The 23,846-nt window shown below is 37.6% G+C and overlaps 1 long non-coding RNA gene across 1 annotated transcript in view; it reads right to left on the bottom strand.

The window, feature by feature from the left end:
* LOC103095260 (uncharacterized) overlaps positions 1-23,300 on the bottom strand; it is a 68,528-nt gene extending 45,228 nt beyond the window's left edge. The window contains exon 1 of the long non-coding RNA XR_001629367.2: positions 21,679-23,300. This is a non-coding gene — a long non-coding RNA (uncharacterized LOC103095260). The remainder of the gene's footprint in view (positions 1-21,678) is intronic.
* Between the last annotated feature and the right edge of the window lie 546 nt (positions 23,301-23,846).

Here is a 23,846-nt window from a genome sequence, read left to right as displayed (position 1 = left end):
AAAGGTCAGGGTAGCAATATGGAAAGGAAGAGAAGGGGAGGGGAAGGAGAAGAGGAGAGGGGAAAAGAGAGAGAGGAGAAAAGAGAAAGAACTAGAATATCAAGATCTCCATAAATTTATTACATATTCTATAATATAAGACTTGCAGATTTTGAAGTGGTAGTTCAACTAGAGGAGGTCAGGAGTCATACCAACTTATCCAAAGTAACCTTCGCTAGAAGACTGACAGCTCCAGATTCTGATCCCCACCTCTAAAAGTGAGCAATCTTGACTTCTGACTCATTTGTCAAGTTGGAGCCTATTATACTGTGACACTATTCTATTCCCATGACATTACCCCCCTCTATTATTCAGGGGAAAAGGTACACTATTCACAAGGTAATTTTTAATGTTTTGTGAGCCTTTTAAATACCAGTCACCACATATAGACTTCAAATGACTCCCTAAGATATTCTATTTCACACTTAAATCTTTAAATATACTTATGAATTTTTGACTTTGATAGATTCTCTAATGCCTTTTCCCTAACTGTAGAAATAGATGAGGGGTGGGAGATAATGGGTGTCTTCATTTCAACTTGGCTTCCTTTATACACGGTATTTTGGAATTACTCTCTATTCTGTGTTCCTTGTTTGTTAACCCTGCTCAGGTTTGGATCATCAATTCATTTCCATCATTTGGTGAGGTCACCATCTCTCATGCTTAGGATAAAAATATATTATAGATACTGACCACCATGGCTAAAAAATACTGCTAGAAGGGTTCCCTCTGCTCTAGTCAGACTAATTTTCTTGCTTACTACCCAGAAGTATCATGTCTATACTAATCTATGGGCCTTTGTTTATGTTGGTCCCTCTACTTAAAAAGAAGAAACAAAGGATCATGGAAAGATCTCTGGACTTGGAAGCAGAAGACCTGGATTCAGATTCCAGTTCTGCCACTATAGAATGATTGGCAAGATATTCATCTCTCTTGGTTTCTATTTCTTTCCCTGAAAAGTAAAGAGGTTGGACTAGGTAAACTCTAAAATCCATGACACAAAAAAATTGTGTCATGACTGCAGGATATCTGAGTTGTTGTCTAGACACCTCTCCATCCCCAAAAGCTTAAAGAAGTGAAAAAGAAATTATGTCTAACATATAAATTCGATAAAGGCAAGTGCACAAGATAAAATAGAAATCCCACATAAGGGAAAAATCTTTATGAAATAATATCTAAAATTTTGTGTTGGGGCAGCAAGGTTGCTCAATGGATAGAATCAGACCTGGAGATGGGAGGTCCTGGGTTCAACTCTGTCCTGGATATTTCCTAGCTTGTGACCCTGGGAAAAATCACTTAACCACAATTGCCTAGCCCTTGCCACTCTTCTGCCTTGGAACCACCTATTTGGTATTCTAAGGTGGAAGATAAGGGCTTTAAAAAAAGAACTTCTATACTTCAATCTCTTACCCCACAACCCACTCCATCAAACCTTAAAACAACATAAAAATATTAATGATACTGAGGCTACTGCAGCTAAGGAGATGATGATGAAGAGGAGGAAAAAGATACTTCTATGTCAGGGTCTGGCTTGAAATCAACAAATTCAACACAGAACTCATAATCTTTCCCCTGTAACATGTCCTGTCCTTGAACAGTTCCTATTTCTACCTCTACCAACTTTCTAATCACCCAGCTTTATACTTTTGGAGTTGCTTATTCCATTTCCCTTGACCCTACCACATCCAATGGGTTGACAACTGCAGTAATACTAGCTTTCCAATCTCTTACCTTCTCTTAGTCACCACCCTAGTTCAGACCCTCATCTCTTCTAGTCTGGGCTAAAAGAATAAATTCTTTGCCAAAATAATTTTAGTGCAAAGATCTTACCATTCTTAATCAGAAAACATCAGTAGCTCCCTACTGCTTGTAGGTTCAAATACCAACTCATCAGCTTGGCATATAAATATCCTTTACAACTTGGCTCAGATCTACCTTCCAATCCAATCCAATTGCATGATCCTTTATCAAGTGCCTACTATATGCAAAGAACTATATTAAGCCATGGGGATGAAGAAAAAAAAAGAAATAAATTGTATCTGCCCTCAAGGAGTCTATATTCTAGTCTCATTTGATATTATTCACGTTTATACATTCAATGTATATATATATGTATATAATACAATCACTCTAGTCTACTAAGCAATCCTTCGATGTGGCATTCTATCTCTTGACTCCTTACATATGTACAAGCTATCTCCCAGATCTAGAATGAACTCTTTCCTCATCCTCACCTTTCAGAATCTTTCTCTTATTTTAAGGCTCTTCTCAAATGTTCTTTGAATTGCTCCTAGAAGTTAGTTTTCTCTCAGTTTCCGTCTTCCAATTATTGTGTATTTGCCTATCATTATATTACCTGAATAGAATGTAAGCTCCTTAGGGTAGATAATTATATTTTGGTCATTTTTTGTGTTTGTATTCCCAATGCCCATTTAAGTTATCTCCTCAGTCTCTTGCAAGAGGTGAGATGGTTTCCAAAGATCCCTGACTTAAACCTGGAGAGTAGATTTAGCCTTTGGAGGATACGACTCAACAGAAAAAGCAAAGTTGGTAACCCTGGATTCCTATTCTTCCTCTGAAGCTCACTATCTGTGTGGCCTTGAATAACTCTGTCCCCTTCTTTGGGCCTTAGCTTTCTCTAAGATGAGAATGACCTCTGAGGGACTTTCTACCTCTAGATTTTGGATTCTAAGATGCAAGCCCTGGTTCAACACATTTTTCCAAAATAAATATCTCCATGTCCTCTGGCATTATTCAAGTATATTCTTCTTCCCAGTGGGTCCTTTCTATCTGACTGATCACTGTGTGCATCAGACACAAACTAGAGGCTGTGACCTCTTTTCCACCCTCCACAATGGAGATAGGATTCCTTTTCACTCTCTCCTGGCATTTGAGGCTCCTTCCCTTTCTCAAAATTTAAGCCCATTTCCAGGCTCCACTCACTGCCACTCTTCTCTGCCAACCTAAGCAGGAGAGGAAGGGAAAGCTGTTCACAAGGAAGCTGCCATTGACATTTTTTTCTTTTTTTAAAGAAAGCTTTGCTAGACTAGATTGCTACAGAAAGCCTCATTTTGTCTAAATATCTGTGTTTTTGCTTCTTGTCAAAGCTCCCTGTAATTATTACATAGTGGAATTAACACACACGCATGCACACATACACGCACACACAATACCCAATGCCTGAAAGCAGACATTTCATTTTTCATCACTCTGATGAGGTCATATTAAGTCATTGCCCCCCTCCCCAAAACGAGCACGGTATGATATTCTGAATGTAGGTACATCTCCAACCCAGATATCATTTGCATGTTTGAAGTATGACATCTTTACTCCTCTGTCATCAAACAGAAGTAATTAGGAATAATCAAGTGGGTGTTAATTGGATATAATGAACCAATCTCCAGTCAGCCTGAGCCTACTATCTACCTCCTACTAGTAATTATGAACACTAAGTACTCTTGATAATCTCTCTCTCCTCACTGAAGCCAAACAGAGGTGCAGTATTTACTCAGCTGATGACTTGTTTTGTCTGTAATTTAGTCTGTTTTAAGCCAGGAAACTCATAATTTGCCAAGCTGTCACCAGCTGCTGGGACCGGACAAAGGGAAGCAAGGCTTCTGATGACAACAACTCAGGGCATGTCATCCAAGAGAAAAGGACAGATATTAATTAAACTGACCTCCAGTTGCAACCACAGTAGCAACAGCACCTGGATGTGTAAATATTGAAAAATTAAAGCTATAAATTTATATTGCTATAAATGACTCACCGTCCATGTGCTTCCTTACATTCCAAGGGCCTCCTGGGAAAAAAAGAAGGTCGTTTTCCTGCAACCATTGCAGAAAGACCCTGATTTTTTCCCAACAAAGACCTGCCCTCCTTAAGCCCTTCACTGACATAGAAATGGAGAACGGTCTCTGTAATCTAGCTCCCACAAGCCACCTGGCTGCTTGATCACTATTACTGTAGTGAACGAAAAGTGTCTTATTAAGAGTGACCATTAGAAACAGATTACCGACCATTAAGCAGATGGTTAGATGTTTTAAAATAGCTTTTACATAGTAATAGAATCCAGAGTAGTCAACTTTATTTATTATTCTACCAAGAAGGGGAGGGAGGGAAGATCAGGGTACAAAGACCAAACCTGCACTAACAGAGGCACTCAATTTTATGTCTTTGGTATATCTGGTAGATTTTACAAACACTTTAGAAGCAGCTAGGTGAGGCAGTGGATAGAGCACTGGGCAGGGAGTCAGGAGGATTTCATTTTCCAGAGTTCAAAGCTGCCTTAGACACTTACTAGCCATTACCCTGAGCATGTTGCTTCACCCTGTTTTGCCTCAGTTCTTCATCTGTAAAATGAGCTGGGAAAGAAAATGGCAAACCACTCTAGTATCTTTGTTAAGAAAATCCAGAAAGGGATCATGAAGAGTTAGACACAACTGAACAACATCAAAATATACACCACAGTTGAATATATCCTATCAATCCACTAGGTACTAGATTTAAAAAGGCTCTCCTATTTTATTCATTAATCTCCTTATCAAGAATCCATGAACAGTTTTCTGAAGATCATTTGAATGGTAGAAAGATGGTACCTGTGAAGATTAAATCTAATGCCTCCCTTTTTGTATAAGATCAAGAGTGAAGATAAAATGAGAAAACTCTACTCGATGAAGCATCACAGTGTGTTGGGAAAAGAACAGACTATTGAGTGAAAAGACCTGGGTTTGAATTCTGGCTCTACTACAACTATCTATGTGACCTTGGACAAGCCATTTGACCAAACTTTCTTTTTCTCATTTCTCAATTAATCAAGCCAAACTAGAAAGATTCTTAGTGGCAGCTTGGTGGTACAGATTCTGGGTCTGAAGTCAGAAAGACCTGAAATCAAATCTGATCTCAGACCCTTACTAACTTGTGACCCTAGGCAAATCATTTAATCCTGTTTGCCTCAGTTTCCTCAAGGAAATGGCAAACCACTGCAGTATCTTTACCAAGAAAACCACAAATGGGGTCATGAAGTCTCTGGCATGACTGAAATAACTGAACAACAGTAAAAGATCATGGCTTGGTTGGGTCAGAGCATTAGAATATGATGATAAGTGGCCAAGTCAATGCTTCCATTCCCATTCAGGTAGATTAGCTACACAGTGGGAAACATGTACTGTTATATGGCCACACAGACTGAGTATCACATATCTAACTTCAGTTTCATCTATGAAAACCCCTCATGGGAGAGTAAGAAGGTAGAAAAGAATCTCCCAAGTACTTGTCTCATTAACTATGAACCAGTACTATCATCCTCATAAATGAAAACTGATGCTCTCATTATTATGTTCATAAACTATATAAAATACTTCCATAATAATATCAGTTATTTCCTGCTACTTGCATTATACTACTGGATGACCAGAATATTAAATCTGAGACAGGTTAGGTGAGAAGGAACTGGATGATGATAGCCCAGGCAGTCGCTGCCAATCCATCTCCAAATTTAGTTCTTAGGGTCAGAGGTTTAGAGTTGGGAGGTGCCTTGGAGACTCTATTCAGGACATTCCTTCATTTTCCTGAAACTGAAACTGATACCTATAGAAGTTAAGTAACATCATAGGAAGGATCACAGATTTTTATTTAGAAGGAACCTTAGAAACCACTTTGCCCAGTTCTCTCATTTTATAAATGAGGAAACCGAGGCCAGGGAATATTAAATACTACTTAGTATAATCATATAAATAATAATAAAGAATATTAAATATTTCAAAGGCTTACAAAAGTAGTGGTAGAAATTTTATATCTAGGTTGTCTGAATATAAATCTCTCTACTCTCCTGCCTTTCTTGGACATCAAACTCATACATTTGCTTTTCCAAGTCAATTCCAACAACAACATTAGGGTCTTCAATTCCTGATGTCAGAATGCTAGTCAACAAGCAAAGGGATTCTTCTTAGTTTTTAAATAGGAGAGGTTCAGGCAGAGAATGGGAGGAAGGAGCAGAGTTTAAATAATAAAGTGAGGGTAAATTTCCTGTCCTCTCCTGTTTTCTCCTATCTACTTCCTTTCTACATTTCCGAGCCAGGCTTGGAAAACCCAAACTCCTTTGTACTATGTGTCATTTTCATGTTTTTTTAATTCTACTAAGAATATGACCTGTGCACGTGTGACTATGTCAGAGTGTCATTTAAGATTGTGAGGTCTCAGAAGGCACGTTCCCTGGGCTAGCCTGTCTCTGAATCTCCCAGACAGTTCCAGATTAAGCTTCACAAAGAGCCTCTGGCAGGGTTTCCCTAGATAAACAATGGGAATCATAGAGTTTGAAAGCTGAAAGGAACCAGAAAGATCATCCCTTGATGTTACAGATGGAGAAACTGTGACATAGAGAGTAAAGTGATTTGCCTAAGATCATACAACCATTTGGTTTTCCAGAAACGAATTTCCCTAACAGATGTTCACTCTATGTCTTGGCCAAGACTATAGTCAAGGCCATAATCATGCAGGACTGGAGGTAAGATAAAGCTGCATAAAGGGGAGTTTGCAGCATTCAAAGGTATGTGAACAAAGCCACAAATGAATTCAGTAGCTTCAGCGAATAAATACAGCAGAAGTTGAATATATGGGAAGAAGCTGTCAAAAGCACATTGGCTTAAGCATCTAGACATCAAGTCTTGAGTCTTGTTCATTTGTTTCTGATTCTTCATGACACCATTTGGGGTTTTCTTGGCAGAGATACTGGAATGGTTTTCCATTTTCTTTTGAAGCAAATTTTACAGATGAGGAACTGAGACAAACAAGGTGAAGTGACTTGTTCAGGATCACATAGCTTCTAAGTGTCTGCGGCCAGATTTGAACTCAGGGAGATGAGTTCCAGGCCAAGTGCACAACCTTGCTGCCCAGCTTTCAGTCCTTTATGAACTGATTATGTGACTTAGGACAAGTCACTTAACTCATCTTCTCCAACTGAATATAAGCTGGTTGGGTGTAGAGACTCCATTCTTTTTTGTCTTTGTACTCTCAGCACCCAGCACTGTGACATAGAGATATTTAATAAGTAATTGATTGAATTAAGAGATTGAATGAAACCCTGGGTATCAGAGTTCTGTTTTTTTTTTTCTGAACTATAAATGGGGAGGAGAACATTGGTCTAAATGACTCCTAAGATCTCATCAAGCTCTTGACATTCTGTACTACTAACAGGCTTTCATTATTATGTTGATTTGGAGAGAACACACAGAAAAAACATGCCCCCAAACCTAATGGAATCCAGCAAAAGTCTGATATAATAAGGCATGTCCTTAACACAGGTGTTATACGAGCTCCCCAACTTCCACTGTATCAGTTAGCATCATAACAGGATCACGCTGAACTGCATTGTGAAACTGCCAATTAAAAGGAGACTCAGTGACTCACATCTAAGAACTCTGCACAGCCACCACCTACCCTGTAAGGACAGCTATCTATGTGCTTAACTGCAGGCTCATAAACAAAGACTAAGCCTATCAAAATAGCCCTGAGAAAATAAAAGTCTTCAAACAGCTTGAGGAAGGTCAGGCTCCCTTCTAAAGTGCTTTCAAATGCCTGACTATGAAAGATTTGATGAGTCTAGAATACCTGGAGATGTGTGTGTGTGTGTGTGTGTGTGTGTGTGTGTGTGTGTGTGTGTGAAATATACATATATATTTATTTATGCATGTATACATGTATCTATCTATTATATATAAATTTTATTTGACAAATAATGCAATCATTAAGGTAAGTAGACTATGTATGGGAGTTAAGAGAGTCTTCTGTCATCTTCTCAGGAGACACACATTTTATTGTTTCTTACTTCTGGAAGTTGTAAATGTAGAGAAATCATCATCATTAAATTGAAGATAATGATTTCCCTCATGCTTCTCTCACTCCCTTGGTTCTTTCTGACACATACCTTGGAAATGTCAACACACAAAGATATCCCAATGACCAATGGGCAGAAAGTTCTGATTACTGGTAAAAAAAAAAATTCCATCCTGTTATGCTAAGCACTTACTCAACAATAAGATAAAATGGTAATTGCTTTACAGAGCGAGGTAGTGAAGCCAGACCTCATAGAGTCTGCCATTTCAGAAAACCATCACTAAAGCTAGAAGTAGACCAAGACTGCCCATATTGGGATGTGCCACTCCACTGGGCTGTTGTGGGACTTAGATGGGCTCTAATTAGTTCTCAAAGATGACTCTCTGATGCCCCAAAGATGAGTCTCCTTCGTGTCCTGTTCTGAGAGGACACGGAATTATTTAAGATAACTGAATTTCTGCCACTTGTTCTTGACCAAGGCAAACATTAGAATAGAACAAGGATAGGTGGACCCTTGTAGAAAAAAGAGAAAAGAAGCATCTTACAACTCTGGGCTTCTACGGAATGGGGAAGGATGGACCAGTAGCTTGTTCCATGCAGGGATTGGTGACTGAGAAGTCATTAAGGACAAAGTAGAAAGGTATGAATGTGAGGGTTAACAGTAATAACCACTGAACTAGCAAGGGGAGGGAAGATGTTTTCTGAACTATGGGATGCTGAATGAGGCCCCATTGTCAGTGGGATAGGAGGGGCTGTCCATGGGCTACAAGGACTGTTTGGCCTTGAGCATTAGTTATGTTATGTAAATTACATTTAATGAAAGTGCAGCCTTGGTCCATAAAAACTTAACAATGCATTTGTCTTCATTTGAGTGGTCCCTCAGCAGTTACCTCCTCCCTTTACAGGACATAATAACTGGGCTTTGATAGCAGGTCCCTGTCCGCCAAAGCCACAATAAAGAGTACCGGGGAAGGAAGAGAGGGAGGAGGAAACAAGTTTGTGTTCAAAAAGACAAACACAATGGAAATGTCCCACATTTCCACATAAGCAAGTTCTGTGAGTGAACTAGACCAGGAACATGAGAAAGATGGTAAAGCAGATGTGTGCATCTGGGCCAGGTGATTCCCTCTGGAGGCCAGATGGTTTCGATAGGCCCTGCCCATCTCCTCCTTCCTACCATTTTCTTCCCCAAAATTCAGGTCAAAAGAAAAGACCAGAACATTATTCTGCATCTCTGGGAGCTGGCCGTCATCATTCATTTATTTAACAAGCACTTACCAAGCTATCTGCTGGATATACAGCAAATGGTGTGGACAGAGACATCACTCCCAGGAGTGTGCTTTTTGCTTGACCATTGTTTTGGACATGAAGCTTCTACTAATTATCCTAGGTGTACACTATCTTTTTTGACTGCCATGTTATGTGGCTAATGAATTTAATTTGCAATCCACTAAAACCTCCAGATCGTTTTCATATCAGCTATGCTTTCATCATGTTTTCTCCTTCTTGCATTTGTACAGTTGACTTTTTTATCCCAACTGTAGTGCTTGGCATTGATCCCTTCCTAATTGCATTTTATTCTATTCAACCCATTGACCCAGTTTGTCAAGGTCTTTTGGGGATCCTGATTCTATCATTTCATATTTTGGCTATTTCTCCCAGAAACATGCCATCAGCAAATTTTTAAAAGATGCCATTGATATTTTAATCAAAATCATTGATGAAAATGTTGAACACAATTTTACTAAGGCTAGATTCCTGTCATACTACACAGTCATTTTAGCAGTTTCAAATTCACCTGACTTGTCCACAGTGACATGGCAACAATCTATCAAAAGCCTTATTGAAATAAAAGTACATTAAGTCCACTCTTATCCATCCTCCCCCCACTGTATTCCACAGCTATCTTATGCTTGTGTCCTAGCTCTCAGAATTCCTCATAAATACTTTGTACTTATTTTAATTTATATTCTTTATAGTTATTCCTCATATACTTATATATGTCCTTGTTGTCTCTCCCATTAGGATATAAATCTATTGTGAGCAGGTATAGTTTCACTCATTGTAACTGCATCTCCATTACCTATTATCTTGCCTGGAACATAGCAAATGCTTAATAAGTGTTTGTGGAATAACTGACTGAATGCTGCAATGTTATCAAATACTAGTATAATTGTCAGAAAAAAATAAATGGGCTTAGTCTGTTAAAATTGTTAATGATCAACTCATCTTGGCTTATTGTGATCACCATTTTGATTTCTATTTTAATTCAATCTATAATTTTTCCAAGCAATAAAGTTTGAAGAATCTATCTTCTTTCCCTTTTTGGAAAATGGGATAATTTTTGGCCATCATCTTGAGATTAATAATCTATCTCTTGCTCTTTGTTTTATTTTGTTTTTTCCTCTAAAGATTGCTAGCAGCAGCTCAAGTATTACCTCACAAGTTTTATCAGTATCTGTTCCTATCAGCCCAGTGATTTGAACTTCTTGAATACAGTTCATTAATGCCGAACCTCCATATCTACCTTCACTTTCAATTCCCAATTAGCTATGTTTGTTCTAACCTGAAGATCCCTCTCTTTTTAGGCAATAGAAATCAGTACAATATTATGACTGAAGACACCCTCAGCCTATTCCCTAAAAAAATAGCAATAGAAAACAAAACAAAACAACCTCACAAACAAAAAGAAGAGACCTGTTCTATGGCAGAACCCATATCTAACACACTCCTCTCTATCTAGACACTACCCAAATTTCGAAGTATTTGGTTGACTGCAACTCCCTAACAACTGACATGATCAAATTTGCTCATTACCCTGAAGAATTATGTAGACTCTATTTGACCCCTGTTTTTGCAATCTAGTGTATGATTTTGCTAGCTTTGAAAATGTTTTAGGGCTTATACAGAAATTTATAAAATGTCAGCGTGAAAATTTTAATTGAGTTATTAGCAATATCTCTTCTTTGAATGACCTTTGAGTCCTCCTTATAACATATCACCTCCTTTTACTACCTTCTGGCTGACAGTTTCTAATATATTCCTTCTTGCTGGATGATATCATCTGTCCTTGGATGGAATTAACCAAAGCACTGTATATTCAGAAGCTGACATTAATCCACAGCCCTTGATTTTTAACAGTTGCTGGTATAAATATTGTGTTTCCATACATTAGGCTTTCTAATAACAGCTCATGAAAATGTGATGCTATTCCATACACACCAATGACATCTAAACAAAGAAAGCCCAGTCAGAACATAAATACTGAATTTTGGAGGCAAGAATGCCAGCAATGAGGAAAGAAATATATGGTCTAATTAGTTTTAATAATATAGCTCCTCTATCAAATGAGGGCAATATTGCTGGTTTTCATGGCAACTTTGGATTTCTTTCTAGAATCATACTCTTTATCAAACTGAGTAATAATATCATATTATTAGGATGGATGGCAGCTGAGCTACTTACCCAAGTAACTTTCTGGAACTTGGTCCCAGAAACATAGAAAGTATAGTCCCAGGTTCTTAGTAACCCTGAAATTTAGCATCATACCAAGAAATGGAAAAAGTAAATCAACATGGCACTTGGATCCAACAGAGGTCCATTCAGTGCTGAGAAGCACTGAACAGGGAGATGATAAATAAAACCAAAAAAAGCCCCAAGCCCAATGGCTCTTAAGGGCATCAGTGCACACAAATCCCATACACTAGTTGGGAAATTGACTTCTTCTAGCCAGCAAATAAACAGGACCTGCCCTACCCCTCAGCCCTTCTCTTTTGAGTTTTATTTTCTCCTGGAAATAAACAAGTGAACATCAGAGTTCAGAAAATCACTGACATCTTTGTTTAAGTTTTTTAATTAATTAATTAATTTACAAAATTATTCCATGGTTACATAAATCATGTTCTTTCCCTCCCAAACCTTCCACCCCCCCTCCCGTAGCCAACGTCACTGACATCTTTTGAGAATGCTCAGGTATTTCTCATCATTATAACCCTATTATTTACCCTCTTAAGCAATAATGTCCATCTTGAATGCTAGGCTGTTGACATAGATCCCTATAGTCAGCATTGTTAATTAACAGGTTCTTGCATTAATTTAGACTGGTGAAGTCAAGAGATGCCGAGTCAAATAAATAACATGAAAGGTAAAGGCATGTGTAGACAGGGCAATCCCAAAACGAAATGGTCGAGTAACAAATGATGCTTTCTCCGGTCTTTCCCCCCTCCCTGGGCAGTTCCTCAAGATCAACAGTTTTCTCTCTCCCTACACCTATTCAAAACTTATCAGGTCTTTCTCCCCATATCAGCTTTGGAGATAGTGGATTTATTTTCAAATTTCCCCACTGATGTACACTATTCCTGAGAACTTGAGCAAGTTATATAACATCTATGAGCTTTGGTCTCTTTGCTTATAATATAAAGGGATGGGGATAGATGGTTTCTAAACCCCCTTCATCTTCCTTCTTGAAATTCTAAATATCCCATTCCCTTAAATCCCTGACTTTTGGGGTTGGTTAATTCCATAAATGAAGGCATTTCTGGGCTCCTTTCAGGGAGTGGATTTGTATTTTACTTATTATCAAACTGAAACAATGCCTAAACCCAAAGGGATAACCCTAATAGGGTTAAAGTTAGTTTCCTTACATGTTATAGGAATGAAAAGATATTCTGGGTCATAGAAGTCTTGTGGATCATTTTAGAGGATCCAAAAACCTCTGTGACCCAGAAAATGTGACCTTGTGAATAAGGAGGCCTTTTGTGAATTTATTTCCCTGGCAAAGCAGAGGCTAGGTAATCAATTTGATATACAAATTGTACTTTCTCACCATGAGATGGGGCATTTTTGAATGTTACAGAGTACTGAGTTCCATGTATGTTGAGAACTCTCTTGTCATGAGCTTCCATGCAAGCCTAACCTTAATATATTCTTTGACCATATGCATCACTCCCTAGTTCTTAGAACTTTAAGTATTTGGTTTTTCCATCAACTTCAATTCAAATCACATTAATTAAGCACCTTCTAAGTATCTCACTCTCTCTCATTCCCCAAATCAAATTGGTGGTCAAGTTCTATTTTACCTTCAGGACATGGCTCATATATGCTCCTCCTTCTCTTCTGATACTTCCACCATGTTGGTACCAGCCATCATCACCTCATGCCTGGACTATTCCAAAAGCCTGATGTTTGTTCTTCCTGACTCAAGTTTCTCCTCAATCCACCCCATCCTCCTTCCACTCAGCTGTCAAATTGATCTTTCTAAAGTGCAGATGTGAGCATGTCTCCCTCCTATTCAATATATTGCACTGGATCCCTATCACACCCAAGATTAAATATATAATCTTCTATTGACATTTAATTTCCTTCACAACTTGGCTGTCTACTATCCTTTCCAGTCTTTTTACTTCTTACTCACTTTCATGGACTTTATGATCCAATGACACTGACTTCCTAGCTATTCCTTGCCCAAGTCACTCCATCTCTAGACTCTGGCATTTTCTTTTTTCCTTAAACCTTACTTTCTATCTTAGCAATAAATCTAATACAGAAAGGCAAGGGCTAGGCAATGGGGGTTAAGTGACTTGCCCAGGATCACACAGCTAGGAAGTGTCTGAGGCCAGATTTGAACCAAGTTGCTCCCAACTCCAAGCCTGGTCTCTATGCACTGAGATATCTAGCTGCTTCTCCCTCTAGACATTTTTACTGGCTAAACCTCATACCTAGAATGCTCATCCTTATCTCTGCTGTCTGACTTTCCTGGATTCCTTCAAGAATTACATAAAGTCCTCCCTTTACAATAAACCTTTTATAATACCCCTCAAGGCTAATGGCTTTCCTCTGTTAACTATCTCCAATATAACCTGTCTGCATCCTATATGTATCTTGCTTGTATATAGTTGTTTAAATGTTGACTCTGCCATTAGACTGAGGACAGTAACAGTCTTTGGCCCTTCTTTGTGTCAAAAATGCTAAGCAAAGAGCTTGGCAATAATAATCCCTTAATAAATTCTTCTTGACTTGACTTGACCAAATATGCCAAATATGGCACTAGGCTCTGCACAAAAAAATAAAATTATGTAACAGTCACCACATTCAAGGGACTTGTGTTCCACTGAGCTACATATGTAGATAGATAAGTAAATATGAAGGATATATAAAGGTATTACAAGAGAAAAAGAGGGAAAGGGAAACCTAGAAAGGGATCATATAGGACCATGTTGGTGAATCTATGGTACATGTGCCAGGGGGGCTGCTCCCTTCCCCATCTCCATGTGCACCTGAAGACATTTCTCTCATCACCCATACCTCTGCCCAGCAGTCCAATGAGAATTCTTTCTCCCTCCCCTGTCTGGGGTAAGGTGAGGGGCTCACATGCAGCATGATGATTGCAATTTGGGCACTGGGTCTCTAAAAGGTTTGCCATCACTGATGTATGATTTAGTATCTGTATTGTGCTTTGGGGGAAATTGTAGATTGATTCTAAGAGAGAGACAGAGATGAGGAGGAAAGACATTCCAGACATGAGAGACTGAATATAAAAATACCAAGTTGTGCCTCCTTCCCAACTCCCTACCCCAAAACAGACACTGCTCTAAAGAAATGAGATTAAACAGTCTACTGTGTTCTGCATCTTCTATCTTAATAGCCTTAAAAATGAGGTTTCCAGTCTATATCTGAGCCTGGGAAAAGCAACTTAACCAAAAAATCATATGTCAATTTAGAAGTATGTGAATCTGACCTACATTGGAAATAATAATTAGTCACATATATATATATATGTATATATATATATATTACCTGCCAATGCTCCTATTCAAAGTATAAAAACAATCTGTTCTGAATTAATCACCTGGTTTTAAACATCTGTGGTCCTTACTTCCCTAATGGAATAAAATCCTAAATATCTCCTTTATCCCAGATTTATAATGAAGATATTATCACAAATTGATATCACAAGTTAAAAATCTGACTAAAAACCTTGAAAGGCATCCTAAATTTTCATGTATAATAATAATAATGTCCTCAAAAATTCCTGAAAGCTCTTTCTCCTTCCTCTTTTCAATTTCAGCTACTAAGAAGAGTGACTGAGGGGCAATAATGTAGAAACAAAGGGGAAGATTAAATATAAATTAAGCTCTCTATACTGTGTTTTTGCTAAACTAAATTAAAATGATTGAGCTCACATTGGCGTAAAGTAAATTTTATAGCTTTTGGAAATGATAGGACATGAATTAGATTGTGCTACTCAAATATTTTACAAATAATTGAAATGGCATTCCTTTAAGTTATATTTCAATAATCCTGTTCAAATACACTAGATCATAATGACTGTATGACTCTCTCTGTGTCTCTCTCTTTGTCTCTCTCTGTCTCTCTGTCTCTGTCTGTCTGTCTCTCTCTTCTTCTCCTTTTCCTTCTTCCTCTTCCTCTCTTCTTCCCTCCTCCTCCTCCTTCATATTCCTTCTAAAAAAATAAAACTTGGAGGAATACCCAGCAGGAGCAGGTTAGTAGGTATACGTGGTAGGGTAGTGTCAACACAAAGACATCTCTTTTGTGATAATTATAATCGACTCTAAAGGAAATACTGTAAGAATGCAAACGTGTTCTGGACCTCAGCCAGCTATGAACAGAAGAGACAAGGCTCTGAAGGCTTGCAATAAGAATTTCTTATTTTGAAGCATCAGTTGTTTAAGAACACTCCAAAAAAAACTGGCCTTTTCATACCCATAGATACCTAAGGTCTTTTCCCTTTAGCTGTGTGAATCTATTCTGAAATCTTGATATAATTCAGTCCTCAGGTAGCATTAGAAAGGGCAGCTAAAATGTGGTGAAAAGAACACAGGACTATTGGGTCACTGACTCGGATAGATGGGATTCCCTGGAGTTATTGCAGCAGGTTTATTTTCTTAAATGACTCCATATAATAAAAAGCAAGCATAATGTCAACCATTTTTCCAATGTATGTAAATGCTATTGTGATGAACAAAATGAGATTGATGTAAAACATTGCTGGATGCGTCGTAACTTTTTCTCATCATGAATTTTCTCAATCAATACACAGGACTACAATCATGAAGGAAGGGGGTGGGATCTTCATACTCAAAAAGTCTGGGAAACACCACAGAGCTAGCAGATTTGGTCCAAGAATCAACAGTACAAAGTCTGCCCTCAAATCAACTTTTAAAGACCAATTCATTTTGAGAAATGGGACAGAGACCCTGGGACAGCAGACTTGAAACTCTGCAAAGACTGTTCAGCAAGACCACTGCTCCAGGCAGAGAGAAGGAGAGACTTGGAAAATGTTTCTGATAGCTTTCTATTTTGACTAATTACTCTTGTTCATTATGTGCTAAACTCGGTTGTTTCTAAACTGCCAAAGGACAGCAAGTGCTGTCAGCACCCTCCAAATTCCTGTGCCTTGGAACAAAGCCCTGCTTTCTCTGCCCTAGTTATGTCTCTAGTACCCATAACATTCAAACAATGCTTCAGTGTATTAAGTCAGAATCTCCCAGAGCCTAAACTGCCGTTCCAGAAATAAATTTAGCCCTTTGGCTCAGTCACTAACTCACCATCAAGTAAGAGTTAACAGCATGGGAGAGACTGACTGTTGGCATCATTTTGTACAAGGGTGAAAAAACTATTCGTTTTAAGGAAAATTCCCACTAGGGCAGGCCAACATACAAAACTTAATCAGTTTTATGGCAAATCTTCAGAGACTTGTCTCATAGTCTGGAGAGGGAAAAAAAATGGAAACTAGATTACTCCAGAGGCCCTCAAGATGTCTCTGTACATTCAAGGGAGCAGGTTCAGTTCTGCAGAGATCATAAGGACACAATATATCCCTATACTAATATACGGTACATCAAACCTGGAAGAATCCAAGGTGACTTCCTAGGATGCAACCTTAGAAAGAATAATCTCTTAGCTATGCACACAGTTGTACAACTTTAAGACAAGCCAAGAGGCATCTGGGTAACCATGCTGAGAGCCTGGCAAAGAACATATCACTTCTATCTAGAGGAAGAAAAAAAAAAGGACAATCCTTTCCATGGTGGAACTAAGCCCTTCCATTGAGCCACATATCACCTTGGGGAATAGAAGGAAAGGCAAGGGTTAGGAAAGAGAAATAATAAAACCACAAGAAATACTGGAAAATTTAATTATCATGTGATCAAAATGGTCCCACCAATAAATCAATAACAAGAAATATTTATTGAACTCTTGTCATGTATAGATGGGTTCATGGTAGATTAAGGTGATTTAAAAATCCAATCTCTGCCTTTGAGGAACTTACAATACAGATAGTGAAATAGATTACATACTGGCAGTGCATTTCATCTTTCTTGGTCTTAATTTCTCCATCTTTGAAATAATTAAAATTAAGTGGACTTCAATTTAAATTAAATTATTTCAAAGGTCTCTCTGAAATGCTAGGAATCCTGTGGCTTCTATATCTAAAATAACTAACAACTTAAGAGGATAAATTATGTGATCTCAGTGAAGAGTATGGACAATAAAGGCTATAGGAATGTGGAGAAGGTCCTACCTGATTGCCATGGAGGTAGCTTACTTGACTTTTGGAGCCCTTTCTAAATCCAATGTGACAACCCACTGGACAACACCCTCATGGACAAATGGAGGGAAACCAGGATGATGTCTGAAGTTCATGACTTGGTGAAAGGATTTGGGGATGCTTATAATGAAGAAGAAAAGGCTGAAGGGAGGGAGAGAGGAACTCATGCTATCTGCCTCCAAGTATCTGAAGGGCTGTCCTTTGAATGAAAGGTTAGACACATCCTGTTTGGCCCTGGAAAGCCAAACTAGAAACAATGGGTAGAAATTGCCAAGAGGCAAATCTCTATTTGAGGCCAGGAAAAACTTCCTAAGAATTAGGTCCAGAAGTGGAATAGGATGCCTTGGGAGGTAATATCTCCTCCTCCCAGATGACAGGTATAGTCATGGCAGGTCTACTGAAGTAAGGATCAGAGGGAGCATCCTGGATGGCCATGGAGGTCTCTTTCATTTCTGAAATTCTAAAATTCTACGAGCCTGACTTGTTTCTTGGAAGGAGAGGGGAGGATCAGAAGAAGGGTTAATAGGAGTGATGAATGGAAGGGAGAGAAAGATAAATGGTGCCAGACTCTTGTTCACTGATTCCATCAGATGTGACAAGAACCACAACCAAGGGTATAGGTAGACCACAAAGTGTGTCTCCCCCTCATGTTATGGCTGTGATCTTGCTCCCATAGATAACCTATTAAGCTGACAAGGAAAGAGAATATAGGGGACTAATAAAAATAATGAAATGGCTTAAATGTCTAGGGAATTTTTAGCAAGAACACCTTTGAATGATCAGTAAACGATAGGAAGTCAGAGGGCCTGAGAAAAGCAATGCTAGCTTATAACCATAGACCACTTTAGTCATAAAAAGGATTTATATAACATCAGCCAATTTGATTCTCACCTTGGCCTTCTGAGGTAGTTTTCTAAGTGGCATCTTTTCTCCCTATAATGTCTTGATGGCGGCTTGTTTCCAAAATTGCCGTTGTAAGGGGAAAATTAATCCCACCAAGAAATTCAAAGGCAGAATTTGCCCAGGCAGTTCCTGTGTATCTGGTATCCAAACAACTGGAAAACTCAAATAACTGAAATTACACACAGTATTCAACAATCTTGGACCCCTACCTCCTATAAAGAAATTGGAGAAATATCTTCCCAGTTATTCTCTGGGGTCAGCTTCAATCTTTGTGATTTCCCAGTATTCACTATTGATGGTTTTGTGGTTGGTGTTTTTCCAGTGACATCATTTAATCATTGTGTATTTTGTCCTCTTGCCTGTGCTTGTATACATCTCATATTTTAGAGGATGGGAATGTTCATGATGGTGATCCTGGAGAGCCTTTTAGAAATTCACTCATTGGTAATCCATCCAGACCTGGAATATCATTGATGCAGGGAGTTTCTGGTATAAAAAACCTCTCCACCAACCAAGGCAGAATGACAACTCTCCCATAACTTACAGCCTTAGAGAACTGCGATGGAGGGAGAGGAGAGGGAGCATTGAGAGGTCAAGTAACTTGCCTAACAATGCCCAGCAAGTAAAGGACAGAAATAGGATTTGAATCCAGGTCATATTTACTCAAATATGATTATTCATTTTACTAGAATGCTCAGACAACAGTAATAATAATAATTACTATTATTAAGAGTAAATAATAATAAATTGTATATAGCTATGTGTTTTAGACAGTGCTAAACCCTTTACACTTATCATCACATTTGATCTTCACAACCCTGGGAAGTGGATGCTATGATTATTCCCATTTTACAGGGGAGGTAAAGTAACATGCCCAGGGTTACATAGTTATTGCTACGTCTTATAAACTATGCCTTCTTTCCATTACTATTATTCCTTTCCAGGTGAACCACTCAATGCCCAGGACAACTCTCAAAGATTTTAAATTCAAGAACAGATTTTGACATGTATCATTGGAGGGAAGTACTTTAACCAAGAGTTCTTCCCATCAGTAAAATCACAAGTCTTTCTACCAAGCAAAATAAAGTGAAAACTTCACTCAGAGGGTTGTTGTTTAGAAATGGCTCTGGAAACAATGAAATCTTTTGTGGAAAGGCAGTAGCTGTGATCTTCCTTTGGCACTTTTACAAACAAATAAGCTTGAAGCTGTGGAGGAACTATGAAGAAACTCAGATTTAGAAGCAAGCTCAGAGGTTATTTATTTCAACCTCTGCCTAAATGGAAGACTACAATATTCCTGATATGAACAAGTTATATGTACAAAATTTTTACAATATTTACAATATGAAAAAATTAAAACAAAGGGAAAAAAGAAAAAATATTTCTTTTTCATTCTAACCAATCTTATGATCATTCTCTTTAACAGATAAAATAAAAGCAAATTAAGAGATGTTTAGCCATGCCTTCTGTCCATTATTATCCCTTTCCATGTGAATAGTATTCTTTCTTCAGCCATCTTCTTGCCTCTGGCATAAATTAAAAAGCTCCTTTTTGTTGTCCTTAGCTCCAATATCTATTACAGCTCAGAGTGAGCTTTAATGATCCTGGCATTATTCCTAGAGGGCATGATTCCCTCTATGAGAGGGTATTCACCATCAACTGTTCTTACTTCCATTTTCTACACATAACATTTAAAAGTCAAAACTAAAAATGGAAAAGAAAGTGTTTGCCCCAAACCTTGGCAGGGGTTGGGGGTGGTGGTGGAGGAGAATTCTAAACCAAACGAGGTAATTAAAATTAAATCCACAAGATATGATGGCAGAAATCAAAAGAAAGTCAAAATCTCATGAAATAACATGGGAGAATTTAAATCCAAATTTCTAATCAGGGCCAAAAAGGGTTAAAAAATCTCCTTCTCAATCCTCTCACCACAGAGAGAAGATCTGAATAATTCTACTACATAAAAAACAAAGCATACTGGTAAAGAAAATGTTCTAACTGGAGATAAAGACTGGGCAAAGGAAATAACATGACAAGGCTAGCTAATGAATATTTCTAGATTGATTAATAGACATAGTTGCTAGCATGTTACCTCTCCTAGTGGCAAGGACTTACCATTCTTTGTAGCCCCAAATCTTAGCATAATGCCTAGTACACAGCAGGTGTTTAATAAATGTTTCCTGATTTAATTCTATAAAGCACTTTTCGAATCTTAAGACAGTAAATAAATTTCATTTTCCATCATTGTTATTCTGAAGTGCTTTGAGATCTATTTTTTTCATTAATCCTCATGTGTACATGTTAAAAGAATGCCATGAAAGAGCTAAAAAGTCTATTATCCCTACTTCTGAACTGAAGAGAACAAGTCAGAGAGGGGGCAGAACTTCAAGGCTATCCCAATGGAATGATGTTTGATCCTTCTGGCACTTCAAATGAAAAGACAGCAAACTCAATCTCAGTCAGTGTCCTCCTCTGCAAAATGGGGATAATAATAGCATTTACCTCCCAGGGACATTTAGCTTGCAGATACTATGAACATGAAATTCAAGAACATTAAATAAGTACAAACATCAAGAAAAGACTGGTGTTTTAAAAGTGCCAGCCTCTATCACACTAGGCAAAAAATTCAATTTTCTCATATTTAAACACTACTGTTTAAGAAGATAAAAATAAAATGAGTTAAAAAAGAATAAAATCAGGTCATTTAGGAGCAAAGGAGAGTTGAAGAGCTACGTATTTGAGGAAGGCTTAAATAATCTGTAGGAGAAAAGAGGGATGAATACCATGTATTTTAAGAATTAATATAATATAGAATAATTCTCATGATCTCATCAAAATAAATCAACATCAGCTGAATAAGAAATAACTCAGTGGGAAGTTATGAGTAGGGAAAGTAGGAGATTGAGATGTATTCCCAACTAGGTGAATAGGAAAGAAATCGTAATTCCTTCTTATCTCAATGAGTGATGGATATGGGTAAACAAGGATGTGATGAAGGAGGAAGGAGGACCAGTTGGAGAAGGAAGGGCCAATGTTTATAGCAGAAGACAGGAATCTTATGATAGGTTTGGTTGTAGGTGTATTTAGGGAGAAGGACAGGAAACAGGGGATTTATACATTTCTCAGAGCAAAGGTTGCACCTCTCAAGACTGTATTCTAACCTTGTAAAGAGTATGAATATGTTCATAGATCCTAGGGAAGCAGGAAGAACATAGAACACACACACACATATACACATAATAACAAGTACCATATGTTGCTTTTCTCCTATCCCCCCACAGCCCCCAAGATTAATTATTAAGATACAAGAAATTTCTCTCTTCTCAGCTCACCTATGCACTGGGTGTGGATGCATCTCTACCTTAAGTCTAGAGAATGCATAAGGATGTGCTAGTTCCCTGATTGTTCTGGTGGAGCATATATGTCTTCTACCTCCTTGCTAAAGAACATAGGTGACAAAAAGCTTCTTTTTGTCCCATTATGAGCTCACTGCTCAGTGAGATGAGACAGCAATCTTCTTCGGAGTTCCCTATGACTGAGGTCAAATAAGACTGGCTACAGATCCTCAGGAAACTTTCAAAGAAGAGGGCAAAGTGCCTATATCTTTTTTCTGTATTTTTTTTCTTTTGAGAATGTTACTTGGCATATTTAACAAATCCCCCTGGACTTCCCGCAATGGGAAGAGAGAGAGGTCTCTGTCCTCTTCCATTCCCAGAAGCAGTGATGGAGATGGTCTACACATGCTGGTGAGAACCTGTACTTGCCTAGGGAAGTCTGAGATTAAATCTCGAGAATAGCAGTCCTAACATATGTGCCTCTCTGGGATTAGAAGCTAGCATGTGAGTCTGCAAAAGCCCACGTCTTTGCATCAGGCAGTAGCTGCTCAGAAGGAGGATAGCTATCTCCTGTTGGAGATGACCATCACCAGGAAGAAAACCCTGTGGGTCTGGTTAGCCAATAGATATGGGTCCTATGATGCTACTCAGATTGTTCAGATCCAGGACAAATGTGAAATATTCATTCAGCAGCCTCACCAGTTTCACAGGAATCTTTACCTCTCAGAAGTGTCTATAGCAGAGATAATAGATCTATGTTTTAAAGAAGAGTTAATGCATGCTTGCAAGTCTTTCTGTGTTTTCAGTACTTATTTGGGAATGGACAAAATAAATAGCTATAGTATTGCTGATATCTAGTCTATAAACTGAGTTCCCTTTTCTAGAATGCTCTTGGAACACCTCAGACATGAACTATATTTAAGCTTTAAGAGATTTTGCCTGAAACTGTGGATTGGGGGCCAAGAAAAGCATAATTTCTTTTCTGTGGATTTAGGCTCCCTCAGGAATTAATTTAGCCTACTTGAACCCAACGCCACAGACTATTTTTTGGGGAATGGGTTCTACTAGGCTATGAGTGACATGAAAAAGGAATAAAGAAAGATAAATTAACAATTTAAATAAATTAAAGGAACTTGAAATGGGACAGGTAAATGAGAATTGTGATATCAGAGCAAGGAATACATGGAAATAGACTTAACATCAAGGTCTTGCAAGTAAAACTATACACAAAGGAAAAGTGCTGACTTCAAAAAGAAAGAGTATAAAAATCAATACAAAAGAAATAAATGGAGGCAATGTAAGGCTAACACTCATAATTTTAAATACGAAAGGATAATATAATCCAACTAAATGAAAAATAGTAGCAGAATACATTAAAAAACAAAAATAAGCAATTTTCTCCATACGATAAACATAACTAAAAAATGAAGACATATACAGAGGCTGAAAAAAATCACTATGTATCAGATGAATACAAAGCATCAGAAAATGCAATTATTTTATCAGACAAGGGAAAAAATAAAATTTTAAATGTTAAGTCAAATAAATAGGGAAATTACATTATTCTTAAAGTTAAAACAGAAAATTAAATCATATCCTTAATAAATGTTTATATCCCAAAAGGGATACCATCTAAATTCATAAGGCAAATAACTGAATTTTAAAAAGATATAGATAGTAATAATAATTATAGGAGACTTTAAGTTTGCTTTCTCAGAGCTGGATAACTATAACAGAAAGATGAAAAGGAAAATATACAACCGAACAAATATATGGAATGTTAGATATCTTCTTAATGGCAATATAAAAAGTAATAATTTCTTATGTTTGCAGGATCCTTTTAGAAAAAGATATCATATTTAAAAGCACAGAGATATTATAGTTAAAATTTAAATGCTAAACATATCTTTTACATTTTATAATGTAAAAAAAAATTAGTTATGGATGCAAAAATAAAAGATAATACCTTAAATAAAGTAATGGCATCCTAAATAATGAGTGAGTGAAGGAAAATGTTTAAAAAATAAGTGAATATATATTAATATTAGAATTTATTATACAAAACTTTTAGTGATGCATTTTCTTACAAGAAAAACATCTCAGAAAACATTTAATAACAAGAAAAAAACCAGGACTAATAAATTGAATGAAATTTTAGAAACCAT

Source organism: Monodelphis domestica, chromosome 1 (genome assembly GCF_027887165.1).
Source record: "Monodelphis domestica isolate mMonDom1 chromosome 1, mMonDom1.pri, whole genome shotgun sequence".
NCBI lineage: Eukaryota > Metazoa > Chordata > Mammalia > Didelphimorphia > Didelphidae > Monodelphis > Monodelphis domestica.
Note: the sequence above shows the minus strand (reverse complement) of the source record. Positions and strands in the feature narration are given on the sequence as shown.